The sequence below is a fragment of the Zophobas morio genome, unplaced genomic scaffold (genome assembly GCF_036711695.1).
Source record: "Zophobas morio isolate AGI-343-1 ecotype UQ-CSIRO unplaced genomic scaffold, CSIRO_AGI_Zmor_V1 ptg000002l, whole genome shotgun sequence".
NCBI classification, from domain to species: domain Eukaryota; kingdom Metazoa; phylum Arthropoda; class Insecta; order Coleoptera; family Tenebrionidae; genus Zophobas; species Zophobas morio.
The window spans coordinates 27,643,377-27,668,785 of NW_026972107.1; the positions used below are offsets into that span (position 1 = coordinate 27,643,377).

The 25,409-nt window shown below is 33.3% G+C and overlaps 1 protein-coding gene and 2 long non-coding RNA genes across 5 annotated transcripts in view; 1 reads left to right on the plus strand and 2 right to left on the minus strand.

Annotated features, from left to right (window-relative positions):
* Positions 1 to 25,409, minus strand: part of LOC135132413 (protein turtle) — a 257,464-nt gene that overhangs the window by 205,920 nt on the left and 26,135 nt on the right. The window contains exon 2 of one of the 2 annotated variants that reach the window (XM_064060557.1): positions 11,817 to 11,862. The gene's annotated coding sequence lies outside the window, so the exon portion shown is untranslated. Of the gene's footprint in view, positions 1 to 11,812; positions 11,863 to 25,409 lie in introns of both variants that reach the window. The other variant, XM_064060548.1, reaches the window with a different exon arrangement.
* On the plus strand, positions 19,486 to 19,816 carry LOC135122912 (uncharacterized). Its single transcript, XR_010279485.1, has 2 exons — positions 19,486 to 19,654; positions 19,706 to 19,816. It is a non-coding gene; the product is annotated as an uncharacterized LOC135122912 (long non-coding RNA).
* Positions 21,224 to 22,470, minus strand: LOC135132370 (uncharacterized). 2 transcript variants are annotated; one of them, XR_010281012.1, is made up of 5 exons: positions 22,223 to 22,470; positions 22,020 to 22,164; positions 21,733 to 21,968; positions 21,387 to 21,591; positions 21,224 to 21,339 (listed from the first exon to the last, which is right to left on the minus strand). It is a non-coding gene; the product is annotated as an uncharacterized LOC135132370 (long non-coding RNA). The 2 variants fall into 2 exon arrangements; XR_010281014.1 differs by having other exon boundaries at positions 21,733 to 21,939; positions 22,000 to 22,164.

The following is a 25,409-nucleotide window of genomic DNA, read 5'->3' on the forward strand; positions in this document are numbered from 1 at the left end:
TGTCAGTTTATTTTAAATCTTAATTTATTTCAAATCTTAATCTTAAATCTTAATACCTCTACATATTTAAATCTTCATATTTGTCAGCCCACAGTTCAATAATTTTAATTACTACTACTTACTTACTTTGAATTTCTCTATAGTGTAAAATACATAATTTTGATACAAAAATACTTCACAATATTTGTAGTAATTAATTTACATATACTAAATACTTAACAATTAAAAATTTAATTTATTGATCTCAACAGGTCCCACCCCCAACCCATTTAATGTATTCTGATTTAAGTAGTACAGTTGGTAAGACTTCTTTTTACGTCTTTTCTGTTTTCCGAATTTAAAAAATCAGTTACTTTCACAACGAGCAAACGTTGTATTCTTGGTGCCGTGGCTTGCAATTTAGACCACAAAGTTTTTCTGGTTCAGAGTTATTATCGGAATGGGATTAAAGTTGATGCAGAATGGACTTATTCATTGCAGAAAATTTAAAAAACATTGGACAGAACGATGAAACTCTTCACAGAAACTGGTAGCCTTTTGCGAAAAGTAAGAAGTGGGGCGCCCAAAAAACAAACACCTGAAGTTATTGTTCAAGCTGCAGAAATAATGGAAGACACACACCAAAAACGTAAATTCGTCAATTACATCAACAAATTAATCTTTCTGTTGGAACTACCCACAAACTTTTACGAGAACATTTGGAAGTATGTTCTTACCGTAACACAGCAGTACAAGAACTCTTACCAGTGGACTTCCCACGAAGATTAGAATTTTACAATTGGTTTATGAATATGAACAACAGACAATTGGCGCAAAAAATAGTTTTTACTGATGAAGCACATGAATTTATTGAAGAACCATTCCAGTCTTAAAAAATTGGGGTGTGGGCAGCAATTAGTCGAAGACGAATCATTGGACCAATATTCTTTCAAGGTAAACTATAAAAAAATTATCTACAACGGTTTTAACTCCCATTTTTTTAACAATGGTATAGAGGTTTCTACGATTGCCTCCCTATCATTGTAAATATAACCTAATTAAATTGGTGTGAAGTTTTTGCAAACAATACTACATTAAAAATATAAATATGGAGATGATCCAGAACGGATAATCCAGCTGTGGGTTGAAGCGATTACCAATTTTACATCAGAAATATGACAGCAATGTATTCAACACTGGGAGAAACTTATTATTGAAGAAGATTGGCACCGAGCAATGGGAAACTTTAGTGTGAAAGATATTCCACCAATTATAATTTCTTTAGCAGAACGGATGTAGATGATTTGGAAAATGAAAATACTCCCTATACTTCCTCTTCCTAAATATCCCTATTCTCTATTTCACTTAAAATATTTTTTCTTGATTTTCTACAACTATTTTTAATATACCGGGTGTCTGGAAAATGGCGGATTAACTCTCCGCTACACTCTTAACAATCAAGTGGTGAGTCTGGGAAAAATTGTAAAAAAATTCCTTCTCACATTTTGGTGGAGTTATAATAATTTTAAAATTGGTTCGTTTGCTACGGTTAACAACTAAACAACCCATTCGTTATCACAATAACTAGTAATAAAACTTTTAGTTAATATTTCTCTCGCCCATGACCATGTTGAATTATTACCATTTCAGTTACAATATACAAAAGTATGGATGTGCTGTTTTTGTAATAATTTGATGAAATTCCATTTGACAACAATGTTTGCCTGATATAAAGCGAAGGTGGATTTCAGTCACCATCGTTAGTAAGAAACTAGAAAGTAAGCCGGAGGTATTCACGCATTACAAGTGTGCAGTGTTGCCAATTTTACTTTTATAAAATTACGTTTTTTTCGTAATCTACATCATAAAGAATTTTTTTATTATTTTTTCGGGACTCCCGAAACCCCCGTATATAACGTACTAAAGAGTTAATCCGCCATTTTCCACATACGCGGTATAATACTCCTATATATTTTAATAAATTCATTATATCGAGTGACTCTTAAGGTTTATGATTTTTTTGTCACGTTTACATGTTTAAAATTTTATATTGGCATACCTGATATCAAATTCAAATTTTGGGCACTAAGTCAGTAGCTGCCATCTTCTTATTGGCGTTTAATAACAATAATAATAATAATAGTAGATTTATTTCCTACGGGTCAAACTCTCAAGTACAGGAAAACCGAAACGGGTTGTAGTATAAGGTATTATAGTTATTACATATATGTATATACAAAACAAAACTTATAAACTACACATAATTCCTTGATGTAAATAATAATAATAATAACAGACGATTCAAAAAAAAACTGCTCAATTAGTTTACTACATAATGAACCACTATATTGAAAATTGTTTGAAAAGAGTTTGATGTCACACACTCCACTAATCAAATTAAAATTGCTACACATAAGTACTATTGTCAACGTATTAGTTCTTCAATAGCTACAATAAAACACGAAATTGTTACGAGCGCTTAACCTAGGTATTAAACCTATACTTTTTTCTAACAAAGGAAAACAGTCAACTATATTATTCACTATGCCATACAATAATTTCATAGAAATACTAATTATCGTCCGTTTAACATACAGTAATCATATCCTTATTGAGGATATGTACCATAGGTATGACAAAAATTTAGAAATTTTCGTTGAACTGACTCAAATTGCTGTATATAGATCAAATAAATACCACCAGTACCAAATCACTGCTGCGTATTCAAATTTTTATCAAACCAACGAGTAATACAAAGTTAATAAAGTTTGAATACTTATCACTAAATTCGCGGCAAATAAAAGCCAAACATTTTATGGGCTTGCGCAACACAATAAGATACATGTTCCCTAAAAATAAATTTGCTATCAAAAATTACACCTAAATCTTTGAATTTGTCCACTCGCGATATAGCATTCGTTGATCCGGTAGGTATACGTTATATTGTTCTCTTTACTTGAGTAGGTAACAATAAAGCATTTGTCTTTCTTTAAATGCATTTGATTTTTTTGGACCTGGTTAATTAGTGTGTTTAAATTGTGTCATTGATAGAATTTATTTTAAGGAAAAGTTTGAGGTCATCAGCGAAAAGCAATTTCTCACATCAGAGCAGGTTCACAACACCATCAACATAAAGCAGGAAAAGCAGAGGTCTCAGATTTGATCGTTGTGGGACACCTGAAGATGGAGAGAAAGCCTTAATTTCATACAAAGTTCTCTGTTCAGTAAATAGGATTCCAATAATTTCAATAGCGTTTGAAAAAAGCCAGTAGTATTGAATTTATTAATTAAGATCTGGTGATTAATTTGGTTGAATGCCTTATTAAAATGAGTGTATATATCGTCTACCTGACAATTAATTGTTGTCCAAGGAGTCGAAAACATTGACTGAAGTAGGCAAGATTTGTAATCGTGGACCTCTTCTCAACAAAACCGTGCTGATAAGGTGAAATGAGACTTTTGACGCTAAAATAAATACGCTTGTAAATAATCGACTCAAATATTTTGGAAAAATTGCAAAGCAGACAAATAGGGTGATAATTCTCCACCACGGAAATGTCACCTTTTTTGAAGACAAAGCGTCACAGTGGCCGTTTTCCATGTATTGGGAACCGAAGAGCATTTAATAATAAAATTGACTAAATACCTAAAGGAGAAACAAAGATTGAGGCGCAATCTTTTAGGAGAAAACTAGCTGTTTCGTCCTGCTGTAAGCGAGTCCTTGGAAAGGTTTAAGGCTCGGAATATTTCTTCTTCAGATATGCTATTAATTTGTATATTCAACTTATTTATCCCTTCGCAATTTATTGTACTGGACCTGATGGGAGCGGAGTTAATATAAGAACTTTTAAAAAATTCGGCGAAGGCGTTAACAATTTCCACACATAATTCCTGGAATTCTAGATCTTCCCTTTTTGGATTGAACATATGACCAGAATTTTCTAGGATCAGAGGATACAGAAACTTGGATCTCGCTTAGGCATCTGTGATAGATGTTGTTGATTAACGATTTGCTTTTGGCTCTATAATACTTGAAGCGTTCGTAAAAATACTACTTATGCGATTTTAATTTGTTGTGAAAGGAACTTTTTATTCGTATTAACTCAATAATGTCAGAGTTGGACCAAGCTGGGTAGCAAGCAACGTCAATTTCCAAACAAGACCAATCAGTTGACAGAACTAGTTGGTAGAGTAGAGGAAAGTTGGCTTTGCGAAAATTGAATTGCCTAGAATTGTGATTTGTAGCGAAATTGTTTATGGGGTTCTTTTCCATTGTAAACATAATACTAAGGCGGGGATCATCTTCAGCCACAAGGGGCCATTCAAAATCAACTACGGTGCCAGCAACGTCAGAAAATACCAGATCTAGAATGAGATTAAGTTTATTTCGAATATTATTTTGAATGAAATTATGGAAATCGGAAAATTTCTTAGCAAGACGGCAAATCTATTGAATTGTTTATGTAATCTGCATAGTCTGATACGCTGAAATCTCCAACAATAATCGTATTTACCATTTGAGATTCGGGGACAATACTGAATAAATCTCGAAAAAGTTCATATACGTTAAAGTTAAACGCCGTCGAAATATAAACCACAAATATATGAAACAATCATGAATTACAAGAGCATTTTATTATGTAGATTTAATAGAAGATAGATCGATTTCAGAACAAGTAAAAATGTTACGAAGTGGAAGGAGAACACCACCACCTCTACTGACATGCAGAGCACCAAAGTTCCTATCTTTTCTATAGACAATGAATTCGCTGGAAAATAATGTATTACTTGAAATATCTTCTGATAACCAGGCTTCATAAGAGGAGGCACAAATATTATTAAAGAGAATTGAAGTTATAGACCGAAGGCCACGAACATTTTAATAAAATAGCTGAGTAAAAGGACAGTAATTGGGTGTATCATCTACTTTAAATTGCGGACAATATGTGGAACACAATTAAAATATTTGATTTTAAAATTAGTTTCCCCTTTATTAGTTCGCTCAATAAGCTGCGACCTCATTAATTTATAATATTCTCTTTGCTTAGGCGTTCTGTCGAAATATAATCTAATATTATTATATGGTGTATTATTGGCGACATTTTTAGCACCACGAATTACATTGAGTACCTCAGATTCTGAGCTTAATATTTTAATAGGACGAGAACGGGTTTTATAAAATTTTCCAAGTCTTTGAACGTGAAGATTTGAGACATAGGTGTCTTTATCTGTAATATGTAGAATTTCGGAGATAGTTCTCAGTTCAGAAGCAGGATGTTCAGCTCCTGACATTGTTTTTGGTTGCTCTGGAACTTTAAAAATTATAACATTCTTGCTCCACTTTTGCCTTTCGAGCACTTCTTGGACAACATCTTCAGCAGGATAATAAACGCACTCAACACAACAATTATGTCTGTCTTGTGCTCTGTCATCCACCGAAGTAGAGTATGTGACACTCATACGCGCTCATGTCAGAATTGACAACTCTGAACTGACATGCTAACATTGCTGCCAATAATTCAAAATTGCCAACCCAAAAATTTGCTACAATCACTAATAGCCACCCGTTATTTGTAATTATTTTGTAATTATTGGTTTGAAAACATTCTAATAAACGTTGCTCACCGAGTATCTGACTTCCATTTTTGAATCATTGAATGGTATAAATAAAAATGTCCGTGTATCCCGATAGCGTCGCCCGGTTTTAGAGGACCAAGGAATCCCAGATTCAATTGACATCTGTTTACAACCGATATCTCCATCTTCTATATACTAAAAATCAATTGCTACTCGTGTTAGTCTTGCTAAAACTCAAAAATGGCTTAACCGATTTGAATAGTTTTTTTTATTTTGTTCACTGTAATACGAGGATGGTTCATAAATAAAAAAACAGGGGAAAATTAAAAGAACAGCTAAAAAATGAAAAATTCTAAATTGGCGATTTTATATGGGAATCGCCATTTAGAATTACTTTCAATAATTGGCGTTGGTGACGGACCTATCGTCTAACTGACGTGCTATACAAAACTATTTCTTCCGTGCGATTGTGAAAAGTATATTCTATTTCAAATTGTTCTTTGTTTTTTCGTAAAAAAACGTTGTTTATTTTAAGAAAAATTTTGGTTAAAGTGAATTTAGTTACACTTTGCGAAAATATGTCATTAATTTTGATCTGCCGTTCTATTTACATATATTCACTTTGTTGGTTTCGACAAAACCTCAAATTTTAGCGTGCTTCGAGGATTTAATTGGATGTTTTCAATATTTTAAAATTCTCAAGACAAAATTTACAGATTTGATTGACTGTGTCGTTTTTTAAAGTTCAGTACAATGCCGAGGAAAAGACAAGCTGACGTAGTTCCTCGAAGTCAATCAAATGTGCGACGTGCTATTTCATGGGCAATTCGGATGCGAAAGTTGCTCAACGTTGTGCTCATAATCAAGACAATGAAGCGAGACGTTGTCAAAAGCATTTTCGAGCTGGGTCTTTTCTTTACACAATTTTGTGATGACCTCATCAACATTTTTGCAAGGACATGTATATCACCTTGGATTGGTGTAGTGTAATACCAAAAACAAAAATATTGTATTCCCAAAATTATCTGGGAAAATAAAGTGAGCCGTTCCTAATTTAATCATATTTTGGAAATTTTGCAAAGTATTCAGTTTTACAATTCTTGATTTATTCAATAAAATAAATTGACTAATTCATTATTTTTTTTAATCATCCTGTATAAGCAAATCTAAAAAATATGAATGCAATGATAAATTACGAGTATAGACTGATCATATTTTGCACATTTTAGATTTATTTGGCAAAATTTTGAGATGACGTCAGCAAGTTTTTGGGGTAGATCAACAGATACATCCTGATTAAAAAGTTACCATATAACTTCAAAACGCTTGCAAGATTTCAAAATATTCAGTTTTTCAATTCTTGATTTAAATCAATAAAATATATTGACTCAGTCATTAATTTTTTTGAGTCACCCTATATAACCAAATCCAAAAAATGTGAATGGACTGATAAGCAAAACTAAAAAATATTAATCCAGTGATAAAATAAGAAGTAAAAACTCATCACATTTTATTTAATACCAATAATAATCACATCGAAGAAACTGTGGAAATCATCTAAGACAAATTCGAAACTTCCGTTCGTATCTGGAAAAACGGGAATATCTGCTTTGTATTTTACTGTTTCTTCTCCAGTAGCTGCTGCAAAAAAAAAACGTAAAATAAAAAAGATGTACCTGTATCTTTGCCATTTATTTTTTATCTAATTACAGATATTTTATGCATAAAATTGATTTTATCTAGATAATTTATTTAAATACAAATATCTAGATAATGCCCAAAACTGCTTACACATTTACACGCTTTGAAGTTGCTGTCTTTGCGATAAACACTGTATTTTGCTACATGTATTAACTCCTCATCCTATAGTACTATTATGCAACCAAGTTTCAGATAACGTAATTAACTGAAAATGCGTTTCAAAAATTAAGCATAATTATAATTCCCTTGTTTTGGTGCATAAACCTCCAACATTCTGATAATAACAACATAAAAATGACGAATTAACTGAACAACTGGGTAAGGAATTACTCATAAGAGATAGTTTGGTGACAAAACTATTAATCATCTGCGAATTCTATGACTGCTACTTAGAAGCAAGTATTAAAGCCTTGAGCTTTTGAAGTTGGTTTTGGTACACTGAGCATTTGTCAAATTTTTTTGCTGAACTTTCAGAAGGTAGATTTTTCTTAACTTGATTTAGAATTAGATTATTATGTTCAATTTTATTTTAGATAAGATTGAGATACTTTACAACAGATTGTTTTAAGAGATCAATTTTGGAGGTTCCCTCTAAAATAAGACATTTATTACTCAGGTGGCGAAAATTTCCGTATTTACACAGAATTTTAAGGTCATTCTCTTCAATTTTCAGACATTTTGTGGCATCTTTATTACCACAGGCAAAGCACTTTTGAGTTTTGTCGAAGTTTTTAATGTTTATGTCGCATATTTTGCACGCTGGCATTTTGCAAAGTTGTAAAAACTTATCAACAGATACATATTTAGATAAGTAGTCGCTACGGTATAAAAGAAATACTGAGTGGCTAGATTAGGCAACTGGTAAAACATGCTAGATGCAAACAAAACTAAATTATAAGTATTGCAACCATACCATAACTCACGTGTGAGAAGTTTTGTTTACAATAATAATTATTGGTAAACAATCAATCAGGAACACAATTCGTTGCACGTCCGTCCGCCAGCGCCGCACTCATCAAGTGATATAATATGTATTATATGAATTATAGAAATTATTTTCGTTGTCTTGGCAATAAAATAGAGTTTATTTATTTATTCATTCATTCGCCCAAAACAAAGAGTTCTTGGGAAACGAAATTTTCTTGTAGTGAGAATCTGGTATTTGATGTTTGCTTAATAGTGGGGGTGCTAGAAGTGGGTATAGGTTTTTCCGTTGAAATTTGACTAGCTGGCTTAAATGCATTTTTGGGTCTTGGAAATACCTGAGAATTTGTGAGAAATCTCTGTCTTGGCGGATCTGGATTTATAGTTAGTTAAATTAACAGGTTGATATGGAAATTGTGGAAAAAATGTGATTGCTGATTTTGATAGGAATTACTAGAAAATTGTTGAACCGGATATGAATATTGTTGTTTGACGTATTTATTTGAAAATTGGGGGCGATTATGAGAAGGGGGAAAAAAACTGTTGAAGTGGTACTTGTCAGGATTTCTGTTGGTTATTAAAGTTTGCTTAGTTATTAATTAACCTCTGGGGTTGATTATTTATTATAGTGTACGAGGTGCGCGAAATCTTACGTATAGCGGAAATTCTCTTCCTCGATAACATATGACATGGCAGATTCTAAGGATATGGGTTTTTTTAATTGAAACGATACTTTGTAAGGAAAGACCGCCAAGAAAAGTTTTCAAGACTAGGCTATCGTACTGTTTAGAATATACTGGTTTTGTGGCGTCATTCGTTTCTAAAAACGTCAATCTAACTTAACTTGGTCGAAAGTTTACTTCTCATAATTTGTAAACGTTTGCCAAATCCTAGCGGAGCTTCGTTCTTAACAGGAAACGGCATGATTAAATCTTGTTCAAGGCTTTCTAAATTACGCTGGTCTCCGAAATGTGTGCGGAAAGCATTTTTAATTAATGACTATGTATTTAATTCAGACCTGGGTCCTATTAAATTCCGAGCTCTGCCCTTTAGTTTACCAACAACAACTCTCAAATATGGCTTTAAATGCGGGGCTGTACTGATATCGATATTTTAGAACAAGTACTCACAAGACAAAATAAAAGTGTCTAACGTGTCTTGTTAATCATTGCAGGATGATATCGTGTCTACATACAATCTCAAAAGGTGATAATCGAAACCGTTATTAGAATTAGGCATTTTTACGTCTCTTGGTTCTTCAAGATTATTAATAATAATAATAATAATAAAGTTTATTGCCCAACGGAACTACACATTCCAGTTACAGGACAATTAAAAAGAATGCAAAACTATGGCAACAATTCAAAGCAAAGAATATAACAATTTAATTAATTAAATACATAAATAAATCAAAATATAAATCAAAATATAAGTATAATGAAACACAAGAACAGTAACCTAAATAAAAAAAATAAAATAAAATAGAAATAAAAATCAATCAAACAATCTATAAATCTAGGCTGATGATAAAAATGAAGAGTTAATTAAATGCAATAGCATGAAACCTTATTATGAAAATAATGTGCAAATTACTTATTTCTTACAGTGTCTTTTATAGACTTAAGACTAGTGTTAAAAATGTCAAAAACGGAGTTCTTTTCTATTTCTTTTAAATAATAACTTATTACATATATCGGTGCTTTTCTCTCAAGATTAGTTCTAGCTGTGCAGGTGTATAATGTTACAGAATGACTGCTGTTAATTCTGGGTACCAGAAAGAATAAACAATTAGTTATAGTCCTGCAATCAATTTGATTATTTAACAATTTATATAAAAAAAAACAATAACGCTGGTAATACGTCTACAAAATAAAGAACTCATATCAAATTTATTTAACAGATCAGTTTGCGGATAATTTCTCGTTGGCCATGTTTTCTCTTCCTTAAAATAGAGGTATCTCAAAAATCTGCGCTGTGTGTTTTCAAGGCATACCACTTGATAATTGTAATAAGGAAACCAAGCTAAGGCACAATATTCTAGTTTAGAACGTAGGTACCAAAGCATAGAACAAAGTTTTCAAAGCTTGAATACTAGTGAACTCTTTGCAGTTTCTAATAAGGAACCTTAGTGATATTTTAGCTTGTGAAGTAATGCTCTCCACATGTTCAGCAAAACTGAACTTCTTATCATACAAAACTCCTAAATCCAAAATAGATGAGCACTTTTGTAAGCTGATTGAGTTTGTAATCAAACTCGTAGACATTAAGCTTGCGTGTGAACGAAATGATAAATGATTTGTTTTCATTCAAAGGTAATAAGTTGAGCGCATGACCAAACAACCAAATTATCTATGTCTTTTTGGAGAAGCAAGGAGTCCCCATACTACTAATTTCACGGTAGATTCTAATGTCATCTGCGAAAATGAGAACTTTTGAGTAACGAATACAATCTACCAAGATTAATTAAGAGTTCAAAGTTTCTTATGAACGAATCTAATTCGTTACTCGAATTGCTACTCATAAATTTAGAATAATATTTGTTGATTGATTTATATATCTCAATAATATGTACATAAATCTTGAAAAAAGGAAGAGAGAAAAAAGGGAAAAACAAACTGATTTTTTTGTGAATTTACAAGAAGGAAAAATTGAAAACGAAAGAAATGCTCAGACTCAACGCTGAGTCTTCAAGCACTTGAGTTATTTTTGAAATGCTGTTTTCGCTTGAAGGAGCTCTTCGGGGCTAACACTTTGTTGGGTCCCCTCGAACTTCCTTCTGAAACCTCTTCAATTATGTGGCGATGCAAATACTCCAAGAGAGTTGGTTTTTATTTTTACGAATAACGCCGAAGGAATTAAAATTCCAAGTCGCAAAAACTATTGTTCGATACACGTTTTTTCCACGACCGCGTTATCCTACCGACTGCGCCAATTAACTTGTTGATTCAGACAAGTTTTTAAAAAATATTTTCAAAAGTACTGAATTACAGCGTAACAGGTTAAGAACTAATTAATATATTAAATTTTGTTCTTATATATACATATTGGGGAGCAGTACGGCTCAGATAGACCCTAGCGCGGCACAGCGATAATGTTCATGAAGCAACGCTGTCCGCAGTCACTTTGTGGATGGGTGGCCAAGATCGCCATACCTATCTGAGCGGCTCGGTGCGTCTCCCTCCTCGACACCCAATGGGTAAAAGAGGGTAACAGATTATATATATATATACATATTGATATTCTGGTGATAACAGAGTTCATGTGGATTTGACCATCTCTCGGACTTTGGAGTTGGCTCTTAACATAACTTGCGTAGTGATTGAAATGTTTATGTTTATATATCGGAAGAATGTCACGTAGCGATATTTTTTATTTCAATAAGCCTCAATTGAACAAAATATTTTGTTCTATTTGTTTATTCTATTGTTTTATTATAATTCTTACTTTATCATTATTTTATTGTTATAAAGACGAGCGTATTCTCACAATTTCAAGAAAATGGGGTGGCTCGTTCTTAATTTGATGAATAAAAAACGAAAGAGTGACTAATTTTATTAAATGTATTTTAATTTAAAAAAATGTATGTCACCAGCTGGTTTAAAATATCCTACAAATTCTATATATTTCTTACCTACATTCGGGAAACGGCAAAGGTAAACACGGCAATTTTCAAGTCATAATCTGAAAAAGAAAACGAAATAAAGCAACAACGTAATCAACGAATACTAATAATAAATAATAGTTATACCATATGCACAGGGTGAGTTAGCTAAAGGAGGACACCTCGAAAAACTTTTTTATTAATGAACCTATGTTAACAGAATTTAGTTTATAAATAAAGACGAATGAGTTCTATGTTTGCATCACTTCAGTAACATAAAGTAATTGCCAGGAAGCACAATAATAATAAAAACAATCGCCACAAAATTTTTTTACGTGATCTGAATTTTTATGTTGCTATAAAACTAAGAAAAAAATTATGTGCAAAGTTGTATTATTTGCTTGTGTAAAATAATATTTTCTTAAACTATTTTTTGCATTTTCTTTGCTAAACACGTTGTTACAGTAAACTCATTTGACATACACCTTGTAAAACTTTTATGACTTAAGCGACATAAGCCAAACCACCCTTATAAGTCAAACTGGCTATTTTAAGCTTTATAGACCCATTACTGTCCATAATGGAGCTGCGAACTGAGTTAAGTTATACAATAGCCAGTTTGACTTTAAGCCGCTTAAGTCTATAAAAGTTTTAAAAGGTGTATGCCAAATGACTCAAATGAGTTTACTGTACTTAAGTAGTGAAACATTTATTTTCGAGACTTGAAATTATTTCATTTATTATGCTTTTCTGAACAATCAAATCCAACATTTTACCAATAAATAATAGATATTTATTTTATTAGGAGTTTAAGTGATACTTTATGTGACGGAGTACGGACGATTAAACGCCGAGCAATAGCGAGGCGAATTAAGTCCATACGAGTCACATAAAATCACTTAAACTCCGAATGAAATACAATATTTTATTTTCAAACGATTAATATTCTTTTGAAATGATTATTTCCCATCTTCTTGCTTCATTAAGGAATTGCCTTGATTTCACTTACCATGGTTACTATGGTTGACAACCACTATGATTTTCACATATTTATACTCCGGCGGAGTATAAATGCTTTATTTATACGCCGGCGGAGTATAAGTAGTACTTATGCGCCGCTCAAACACGGTGTCATAGAAATGACACTTAAACCCCGGTAAGACCGTCATATAAGTGTCAGTTATATGACGTTTGAAAATAAACAATTTTTATTCTATTTTATTAATTACGATGATTACAAGACTTGAACACTAAGATGTATTTGAGAACACTCTTCTGAGTTCGAATATAGTATAATAACGTTAATTTTTTTTTTGAGTCAGGACAAAATAAATACAAAGTAATAGTACATTACGGGCCAAGTGTAGAAAAGTAAAGTTTTATCAAACGAGTATGGTTGTTTGAGTACGAGTGAGCGAAGAGAGCGAGTTGTGAAAAGACTTTTCTATCGATGCGCGTATACTATTTTTTCCCATTTCATAATCAGATATTATTTGCGTTAATAATAATGATCTATACAGTCTAAAAATGAGCATTGGCGTGGCTAATGACCGAGCTGCCTGTAAAGCAGCTTAGAAAACGAGTAGGATGGTTGTAAGAGTGAATTTTGACTAAACATTGCGACTTTCATGAAAGTGGAACTTCGTCAAAAAGTGTATTCAGTTCAAAGAACACATTAGGAGCGGGAAAATCGAAAATTTTTCAGGTAATTAACTTTGTAAAATTCAGTTGTTAATTGTTCTAGTTTTCCACATTCATTTGGGTTTGGAAAAGTGAAATTTTTCCTAACTAGAGTGGAAAAATAAAACAAAACAATATCAAACACCACTTCTCAAACTCCTTGTACGCCTTTTTAAAATTTTTCTTAAATTTCTCGGGCAATAGTAAATTGCGTGTCAGTGTGGCTGACTCTTCAACATCAAAAGATACTGATGCAACATCATCTTCTAACATTTTTACCTCAAGAAACACCCAAAACACTTCAAACATTGAAAAATTGCAAAATGTTGCGTTGTTTGTATTTTCCATGACAACAAATTTATTGCATTAAAAGGGACTTGATACTTTATCATTCAATTAAATTTATAATGAAGAGTTTTTTACCTAATTTTACAAAATCTTGTGTGCAATTTGATAAGAAAAGTGTCTTTCCACATTCACGACATGTTTTGATCTCGACTTCGTCTCGATCAAAAATCTCATGTCACTTTTCCTATCTTATTGCAAAAATAGCTATTTATTTATGCATAAATTGTGCAGTGCGTTTTTCCTAACACTGGCCATAGAGATTCCCATGTCAAATTGTCTACCCCATGCTAACTTATATTTTGGTGACTCGATTTTTGCCTTGATGGTTGAACACTATCACTGTCAAAAAATTGGTCGAACGTTGTTTTGACAGAACTCCCTTCGCACCAAAAGTATAATGAAACATATGCAGCATTTTCGAGTAGTTTTTCCTTTACACAATTTTGTAATGACCTAATCAACATTTTTGAAAGGACACGTATATCACCTTGGATTGGCGCAGTGTAATACGAAAAATAACTGTATTGTATTCCCAAAATTATCTGCGAAAATCGAGTGAACCATTCCATCAATTTTTTGGGGGGAATAAATAAATATTCTTAACAATTTACCATGCTTACAATAACCGTCTGCAAGATCTCAAAGTATTCATTTCTGCAACTCTTGAGTTATTCATTAAAATAAATTGAATGATCCAAATATTTGTTTGAGTCACTGTAAAAGCAAATCCAAAAAATATGAATGCAATGATAAATTACGAAAATATACTGATGATATTTTGCACATTTTAGATAGAATTTATTCGGCAAAATCTTGAGATGACGTCATCAAGTTTTTGGGCTTGATAAACAGATATATTTTGATTAAAAACCTACCATGTCAAACAGTAACTTCCAAACGTCTGCAATATTTCAAAATTCAGTCTTGCAACTCTTGATTCAATCAATAAAATAAATTGACTCAGTGATTAATTTTTTTGAGACACCCCCTATAAGCAAAACTAAAAAATGTGAATGGAATGATAAATCACAAATATAGTCTCATCCTATTTTGGACATTTTAGATAGGATTCATTTGGGAAAATTATAACGATAAGTAAACATATTTTGAAATTTATTATGCTTATCATATGTCTAAAACATTTGCAAGATTTCAAAGCATTCGGTTTTGCAGATTCAAAATTAAATTGTAGGTGAAACGAAGTTCACGGGGTCAGCTAGTTTTAAATAAAAGTCAACTGCAGATAAAAAATAACAGTAGGTAAAATTTTTCAATAACATAGCAACCAAGCGGGACTTATTTGACATTATTAACAACAGTCAAACAAATTTAAAATGAACCAAAAATGGAATTGCACGATTTAACGAATATTCCGGTGAGTGTGGATATCTTGACTTCTGCCCATGAACCTGCTTCCTACCAAGTCGAAGGAAAAAATATAAGAAGACATATAGCGTATTTTGGCAGTGCAAAACAACCAAAAAAGTCAGGAAATTTCACGAAAACGTAACGTGCTATAAAAAGGTATGATACTTATTTGATATCAGTGATCATGTCTCTTCAGATTATTTTTTATAGTGAGATCGGGAGGTTTGACCCTTGCTAATTTAAATCATTGTATTTTCAAATATAATATTACAAATGGTCTGATTTTTTCCGACAAAATTTGTGACAGAAATTACCGAGTACCTGTTCCGACGAAAATCACACGAGTCGACGAAGGAGACGAGTGTAGTTTTCCAAAAGCAACAGCTACGACTTAATTTTTACACAAATTTTGTAGAAAAAATCAGATCACGAGTTATATTCGGCTTCATAATCCAAAGAGAAAATTTTTATTTACTTTTTAGGGAGAATAATTCACATAATTTATAGTTAGCGTAGTAGTTGAGTAACCATACCTACCTAGTCCAAATAGTAACAAAAAAACAAGGCAAAACGAAAATAAATTTCTAAACATCAAATTTTGTGTGGGCTGCTTGTTGATTTTCTTAATTATGGGAGCAAAGATTGGTATCAAGAACACTGCAAGATTTAATTTGGAAGCAGTTTACAGAATTTTGTGAAATACGGAAGTTTCCTCTAAATAAAGCAGTCGAAATGAACGAGGTACTGGCCATTTTAGAAGATTATGCCTTTAACGCCAACAGAAAAGACGGATCTGAATACAAAGAAGCTACTCTTAACACAATTTGGAATACTACTGAAAAATTGGTCCAACAGTTGTATTTCAAAAAGTTTAATACTATAACAATGAATCCTTTCATGGAGATCGACTTTTAGAGTGCACGTAAAGCCAGAGACTCCAGAAGAAAAAAGCTGCAGGCTATCTCCGTGTAAAGGAAAATTAGTTCATGTGCTATTGACGAAGTAAATTACAGGAAAATGATTAATCATTGGGACGAAGATACTCCTTCGGGGTTACACAAAAAAATTTATTTAATTGCTGCAAAGGAATTAGCACGGCGCGGGGGTAAAGGAGCGCATTGTCTTCTTCACTATTTTAAACCCGAAGTTCATAGTTCTGGTAATCTAACTGGACGTTATGAATACAATCAAATTTTTTCCAAGACTCAGCAAGGGGATGCAAGTCTGACATGTGAAAGTAAATAATACCAAATAGAGAAAATACAGATTTGTGCCCTGGAGAAGATTTTGGCAAGGAGAGGCAAGACCATTAAAACGGATCGTTTATTTTTGACAGAAAATCCTTCATGGAAGACATCGTCTTGGTACAAAAAATCACCAGTTGGTGTAAATGAATTCAGTAATGGCTAGTGCTGAAAAAGTGGGACTGGATAGAAAACGCCAGAAAATCTCAAATCACTCTGCACGCTCGACAGCTGTTAGTCAACTTGCAAAAGCTGGAATTGGCGACCAGCAATTAATACAAATTACAGGACACTTCAGTAGCATCTATCCGTCCTTATTTGCAGCTAGACAGTTACTACAATAAAATTGTAACAACATTTAGACAAGATATTACAGCTGTCGAAATTGGCAATGAAATCATCGAGAAAAAATAAGATCAAAAGGAAAATAAGATTTATAACAATTGTAACTTTAATTGTTATTATTCTAATCAGCCATCAGTAATTTCAGTTTAGAATGTAATTTTGTATGTTTCATTATCATCGTTTATTAAAGTTCATTTGACAAGTTTGACAAATTAATTTCACATAAATTTTTTCGCTGAAAAACAGTATTGTTGCCTGATAAAAGGATGTTTTTTCACTGAAAAAATTTTTCGGTGAATGCCATTGGGCAAATTTCAAACAATTCTGTCATTTTATTGGTTAAGAATTTTCGAGTTGGATTTTCAACATATATGTATAATGGAAGTAAATGAAGTAAAAATAATAGTGTCTCACTGTTTTAATGAATTGGACGTTGCTATGCAGTAAAGTGAATTACCACTGTAGAATTTGTAGTGCATATATCTAGTGTTTTTCTTGATGAAACTCGAAAAAAAATTTGTTTCTACAAACGTGTAAAAAATGACTCATATGTCAATGGTTTAGAGTGCAAAAAGTGGCACTTTCTTGACCTAGTGCAAGAAAAATTTGATTGCACTCTAATGTCAATCTCAGCAGCGTCAAATTTTATTTATATTCTTATTTTCTTTCACCGAAAGGGAAACACGTATCATGGAATATTTGGACCAGAGTGTAGAAGGCTTTACCTTCGTTGACCGATCGGAAAAACAAGCCAGAAGCACGGTTTCTGTTAACTGCACAAGCTTTTTGTCCACACACCACTCTTTGAACCCGTTGTATGTCAGATCATATTGTTTTCGGTTTTCTCGGGCAATAAATTCAATATTGCCGCATTGGCCATCTCGGTAATTTCAGGGTTTGTTTCATTTTCGCTCGAATCGCTCATTTTGGGGTCAGCACGGTTGAAAACACTCACTCACTACTTTTTTATGGCGTTTTATTTTATTTTGCAAATTGTTTTTTTTTTGGAACCCTTGTTTGGTTGTTATGGACTAACATACGACAGCATGATGATACCTTTTAGTAGTTGTAGAATTTTATTTAAGTCTCCAATAAAACTGGTGCATTATACCCACGATTGTAGAAACAATGTCGTATGCAACACGTGCAAAAGTGTTCTTGCACTTGACGTATTGTGTGACTCGACCTTCGGTCTCGTCGGACAATTGTTACGTCGCGTGGAAGAATCAATCACTTTTTAAAGATTTTTCCATGTTCTGAATGGTTATGACCAAAGGGCGGCGACCTTGGAGTTGAGAACTGTGCGGACCACAACATATATGCACATGACCAGTGCGGCACGGTGTCGATCAATTCGTTGGCCGACTACACTGCATTGGGATCGCAGTCTTATCGCTTGTTTTTCAGGTGCAATACGCACCTGTACATAGGCGTCGAGTACTCCTTGCACATCAAACGCTTAGAAGTGGCGCAGTCGGAGCAGTATTCATTTGTAAAATAGCAAATTATTAACAAAAATGTGCTTAACATTTTAGTTTCTTTTTATTTATATATATCTGTGTGGAGGTTTTTCATTTTTACGAATCTTATTTTGATTTTTTTATTTCATTTTTAATAGAAGCAGCATTTTATATTATTTTTTTATAATATTTAACATTGCACAAAATTGTCAAGATTCATCGAAAACTATAGGTTATTTGCACTCTGAAACTTTAAAGTTGCATGGTGCTTTATCAAAATTTCAAAATATTGTGACCCAATTTAAAAGGCTTCCCGGTGAATTTGGGAAGAAGTTAAAAATGAAAGTAGAATCTGTTTTTAGTAGCACTCCCGGTTTAAACACTGCATCAAGTTTGCGACGGCATGACAGAGCCAAACATTACAACAAAATACATAATAAAATTTCCTCTCATTTTTTAATTACAGTCCCACAACCAGTTGTGACGTGGATCGTTCATGTCCTAAATTGAAAAACTTATTAACCCCCAAAAGAACACGTTTTACAGAGGAAAATCTCGAGCGAGCTCCTAGACCTTGAGCGCGCTGCGAAAACTGTGTGTACGGCTATGAATTAAAACGGCTTCGCCGTTCTCTGGTTATGACAACCTTTTATACTGTATGCCGGTCATTTTTTAAATACAGCTTGACGAACGTCTCTAATCAACAACGCGCGGAATTGTATCTCATACGCTAGAACCAGTGCTGTCGCGGCGATAGTTTGATTATAAATATATTTTTCTTTTGGACTATTTCAACATAATATAACATTTCAAGATCACAAATTTGTGGTCCTGTGGTTGAAAAATTAAAAAGGGCATGGAGTATTATTATTTGAAGGAATATAGTAATATAGAAGTATGTTTGTAGTTTTTTTACTAGCTGTAAACACTCCTAGCGACGCACTGGCTACGATCTTGTGGACCAGCTCAAACCGTCCCCGCTACTCGCAGTAAAACACACCTTACTTCAACTGGGGGATTGCAGCGGTGAAACAAATTCCCGCGTACTGCTAATCAATGTCGGCTTGACAGTGTGCAGTACTGCATTAAATCATGGCCGACTTCATTAATATACACTAACGTGTATATACGGTCGTTTCAATTTCTTAAAAATTTGTTCCCGCGTAGTAATCCATGGCTACATAAGCATACGCCACCCACGGCAATGTCTTCAACTAAACTGTCACTACTGTCAGAAATTTTCTTTGACAATTTTCAAATCCAAAATAATTTTGGGCATGAATTATTATCGTTGTTAATAAAACTAGGTCTTTATAATATGGGAAGAAAGTGTATGATTTGTGGTAATACACAGAATCCACTTTTTGGAATTCCTGCGGAAGTAGATCTTAGAAACAAATGGTTTGAATCACTTTCAAAATTTTGTGGTATTTCATAAAACAAGTTCCTCAAAAAATATTTTATTCGAATTATTTTAGATCTGACCAAGATAAACGATCATACTGTTGTGTGTTCCAAACATTTTGCAACAGAATGTATTGTTAGAAGCGCAAAAAGTACTCGTCTTAATAAACAAGCGGTTCCGTTTATATTCGTATGTACATAAAAATCTACGTACCTCACATAATCTATAAATCTTTGTCATCATTCCAGAATCCTACTGATCCTGACATTTCTAGTACCCAACCAACAAATCCTTTTTTAGAAGACACTCATCCAACTTCCGTTTCCTCATTCCAAAATGCTAATAAGGAAACTAATGTTTCCACATGTGATGATTTAAGTGCGAAGGACAAACAAGAACTTAAAGATCTCAGGTACCACAACAAAGTTTTAAAGCAACAATTGAGTAGAATGAAACGAAAGAATTCTGAATGTTTATCAAAAATGAGAGAGTTGGAAGAAAAAGTAAAAAATTTGGATGCTTTAAAAATAACCAAAATTATAGAAGACGCAAACAACGCAGATGAAAAGTCAATATTTCTTTTGGACTTGATAAAAAATCACTATAAAAAAATACCTAGGTGGTCAGAAATGTCTCTTCGTCTGTGTACTGTCTGGAGATTTTGTTCGCCGAAAGGTTACAGATTTTGCCACAATAACTTACTAAAACTGCCTTCAAAATCGACTATATCCAGATTCCTTGGAGACTTTCATGGTCAAAATAAGCTGATCCAAGAGCGATTGTGTGCAGAAATTGGTCAATTAAAAAAGCCAGTTGAAAGGATCTGCTCCTTAATAATGGACGACATGTCCATAAAAGAAAAAGTTCATTACTGTAGGGCAGAAGATCGAATTTATGGCTTAGAGACAACAAGTTCTACTCGTGTTGGAACTAAGCCAAAAGTAGCCAACAAGATGCTTTGTTTTGTGGTGCAGGGATTGAGTACTAGATATACAATACCAGCAGGGTATTTTTTCCACTCGTCGTTAACAACTCAGGAATTATATTTATTAACAAAAAACATTTTACAACTTCTGACAAACTGAGGCTACATTGTGATTAGATTTGTTACAGACAATATTTCAACAAATGTCGCCCTCTTTAAAAAATTTGGAAACGGATCACTGAAAAATTCCATTAATCATCCCATTCTGGAACATATTCCACTATTTTTGAGTTTCGATTTCTGCCATGCTCTAAAAAATGCACGAAATTTGTTTTTAGACCATGATATGTATTCTTCTCAAGGCAAAATTTCATCATGTTACCTCAAATTATTGTATGATTTGCAGAAGGGAATGCCAGTAAAGCCTGTCAGATATTTAACAAAGAAGCATCTATTTCCATCAAACTTTGAAAAAATGAATGTCCTAAGAGCAATCCAAGTTTTTTCACCTACTGTAACCTCTTCTTTAAAATTTCTAAAAGCTGCAGGGGACGATCGCTTTGTAGACGCTGATGCCTCTATATTCTATATGGAAAACATGTACCATTTTTTTCAGGTGCATAATGTTTCAAGCAGAGATCACTATCTTCGTTCACTAGGTAGCAGTATTGCACCATATGTGCATATTTCAGATGAACGTCTTGACTGGTTAAATGTCACATTTCCAAAGTATATTGACGATATCCAGAAGACTTCTGTAGATGTTGGATTTAAAGGTCTTACTAAGGAAACAGCTCATGCGTTACAATTCACGGCAAAAAGCACATACCTCTGTGTAAATTTTTTGCTAAGCCAGGTTGGCTTCTATTATGTTGTAACGCGATCCTTCAGCTCAGACGCAGTAGAGGCCATGTTTTCACATGTAAGACTGAAAGGTGGTTCTAATGATGCCACAGATGCCAGAGCTGCAGATTATGCATTAAGGCAAATTCTTCGTTGTGGGATTGTTAAAGCTTCCCATTCCTCAAACACTGCTGAAAATGTTAACTATATTAGTCCTGCAAATATTTTAAATTTACAAGAAAACAGAGAGAGCTTTACTAAGCACACAGAACAACTCATATTTCCAATTGAAGTACGAAGAAATATTCACAATCTTAAGAAGTGCATCATACCTGATAATAATATTTTCTCAGCATCAGTAGCTTTCTTGGCAGGATACATAATAAAAAAATTAGAAGATTTATTTCATTGTGATGAATGTTTAACACCTCTATTATGTACTAGCATTCCAGGTCCTTTGCTACAATTGATTGCCATTCAAAACCGAGGAGGTTTAGTCTATCCCAAAGATATCTTTGTTGGTATTATTCAGCTGATAGCTGAAAGCATCCAGCAAATGTTGCCATTTCTACAACATGATAATCCTGGTAAATACATACTTGAAGAACTGTATCCACACCTTGTGCAAAATCCCATTTTCGTCTGTGCAAATCACAGGGATTCTGTGTGCAAATATATAATCAAAACGACTGTAAAGCCAGTTCTCAGCAATCTTTGCTTGGAGACCACAGATTCTGTCAAGAGATTTGCATTAAATTTTAAACCTAAAAGTCGAAAAGTATTGAAATTGTAACTTTACGTTAATATTATTGTTTTACTTACTGTGTTTTGTGATAAAATTAAAAAAAAAACCTTATTATCTGAACCAAACTGCTTTTTTTTATGCTTCGAGTAAAATTTGTTGTCAATGTCAGTTTCAACCATGTTTCAACTCGACAATTAATTTGACAGAAATAGCACGAGATCTGTCGTTTGAGGGCGCCACAATATGCACTAGGCGGCGGAACATTTTTTCTAATGGAAAATCAAAAATTGAAACGGCCGTATATACACGTTAGTGTATATTAATGAAGTCGGCCATGATTAAATTGCTTAAAATTGAAATAGGCCTTGGAAAAAATGATCCACCAATTAAAATGTATTCCTTCGTTTGCCCTACCCTTATTAATATATTATATAGGTACACTAGGTAAATCCTATCTTAAATTTGCAAAATATGATGCGTATACTAGTGATTTATCACTGCATTAATATTTTTTAGATTCGCTTATACAGCGCGTCTCAAAAAAATTTATGATTGAGTCAATTTATTTTCTTGATTAAATCAAGAATGCCAAACTGAATACTTTGAAATGTTGCAGATGTTTTAAAGCTATTGTAAGAATGGTAAATTGTTAATCAAAATACAGTTATATTATTCATGCAATAATTTTAACCATGGCATTACGTAACGTAGTAGTGTGAAAATATAGAAAAACAATTTTAAAATCGAATGGGGCAAAAACCTCATAAACCCCCTCAATACGAAGTCACTGATCCACCTTGTAAACAGAGGTGGAAAAACGTTTGAATAAAAACGATATAAACACTTTCAGTTTCAATTAAAAGTAAAACCGACTATTTGCTGCTATCATTCGTTCATTCATGCATTCATTCATCGTTAAAGGTCAGTGCAAAAGATTATTCGTTGTAGAAAAAAATGGTGGTTCTGAGAAGGACCGATTTTCGGTAATGCTTCATGATGATCGACTTTTTATTCTGACGGATGTCTGGTCCTTGTCACAACGATTCCACATTGTTTATTACAACAAAAATAAGAGCAACTTGGAATGCTACTACCTATTTATAAGAAATGTTGAAAATGTTATTTTCATCGGACCAAATGTGAGTGTTGTGGCTCTTGAAAACAGCATTGCGAGTGAATCCTGCTTCATCCGTAAACAACATGCACTTTAAAAAGTTAGGGCCACACTGCGGTAACAACCATGTGCAGTAAATTACACAACGTGACCAATCAGCGGGTTCCAAACCTTGCACTTTTTAAACATGTGCAATGCACTACAACTCCAACTTCAGCTGCAAGTCGCGTTCCAAAATTTGTTCCTCAATTTGCAGCATTCTTTCTGTCCTATCACGGCAACGATCGTGAGTTTGAGGTTGAAGGTACCATGATCTCGGAGATGCTATACCACTGATGTAAATGTTCGTGCACACCATACAGGAGTACCATACCAACACACACTGAATTGGAAAATTTCACCATAAACCAACTCCCGTCCGTTCGATGCAAGCAACAGATCATGACTGGCCATTTTCTTGTTTTTGCTCGTTTCTTATCAGTCCCTTTTTTGGTTCTTAATCCGAGTCATTCTGTGCCATTGATTGAAAGAAATAGGTCAAGAAACACTACCAGTGGCCTGTATATTTATATTTAATTTCAAATATTTTTTCTAGACACTGCTACCAGTTAGGATCGTGAATTTTATACAGTGACATAATCGTGTTGTGAGCTATTCCCCATATATTTCGCAATCACCGTGTATTTAACTCATCGATCAAATTGTGTTCCCCCATTTGAAAAGGTCACGAAACGCCACTGGTAGAAAACATGTTTTAGTTTAGTTTCTGTTTCACTGCCACGTCTACCTAAATGATTTTCAGTTCGGTCTTCAGTCGCACTCTGTTATTATTACATACGGCAGACGTGATTAAATTGTTTCGTTATTTTATTGATTATAAATCACTATTCAAGAATAACAATAACTAATACAATACTTTTACTGTTAGTACAGTCAAACTTCGATAACACGAATTTTTGGTAAGTCGAAGCAATCTCATAATCCCGTGTCCCGTGTTCAGTAAAACACATTATTTTTATACTCAATAAGTCGAAGTTCACGATATATCGAAGTGTGTGGACGAACCATACTTGGATAAGTCGAAATTTTTAAGAAATCACGCCACGCTATTCTGTTTTGCTAAGTACTATTGTTCATTAATAATAATTGTTCGACTCACCCTCCCGAAGTGAAATCTAGATTGAACTCAACTAAGCTTCAATATTTTCCACCACACATGACCTCAAAGGCGCAACCGTTAGACCAGGGAATTATTGCAAACTTGAAATGCAGCTATCGACAAATAATTTTATTAAAAATATTAGATATGTTTGAAGAATCAGGGACGATTCCAAAGTTGAGTTTATTAGATTGAGTCAGAGAGATTGAAAAGGCGTAGAATATTAATGTGACTTCTCAGACAATGGAGAAATGTTTTAAAAAGACTGGATTTAGTAAAGTTTCGGTTTGGGAAGATGAACATGAAATTCCATTAATTTTTTTGAAAGAGCAGGTAGATCCTATTGACAAAGATCGCAACGAACTAAAGCTACAGTTTCAAGAGTGGACAGAGCAAATGATGCCAGGAACTGAAGTTGCATTGGAAGATTATTTAGAACTAGATGAAGATGTTTCTACATCTGAATTTCTTACAGGTGAGGATATTTTGGAGAGCTACCTCCCAAAAGAAAACACAGGCTTAAATGATGATGAAGAATGCGAATCAAAGGAAGTCACACCTCCGTCCAAAAAGTGTGTTGAAACAGCTCTGGATACATTGCGTTTATATCTGCATTTTAGCGATCAAACTACCTCAGATGTCTACACATCGTTGAACAAAATTCAAGCTCTTTTTGAGAGATGTGATGGAAAGGTTCAAATACTGCACCAAACACAGATCAGCGACTATTTTCAAAATGCATAACTAATGTAATAATCCACAAGTTTAAAAATTTTACGTGTTTATTTCCACATATGCAATTTTTTTAATAAATATAGTTTAAAATACAGATTAAAATTAAATTTCCATAACTCGAAGTCGCGATAATTCGAAGTTTTTTTCCGACAACTACCAGTTCGACTTATCGAAGTTTGACTGTATTACAATGCATCTATCCAAACTGATTTATGTGTCCTTGCAAAATCAACACAAAATTTTGTAATAGAAAAAC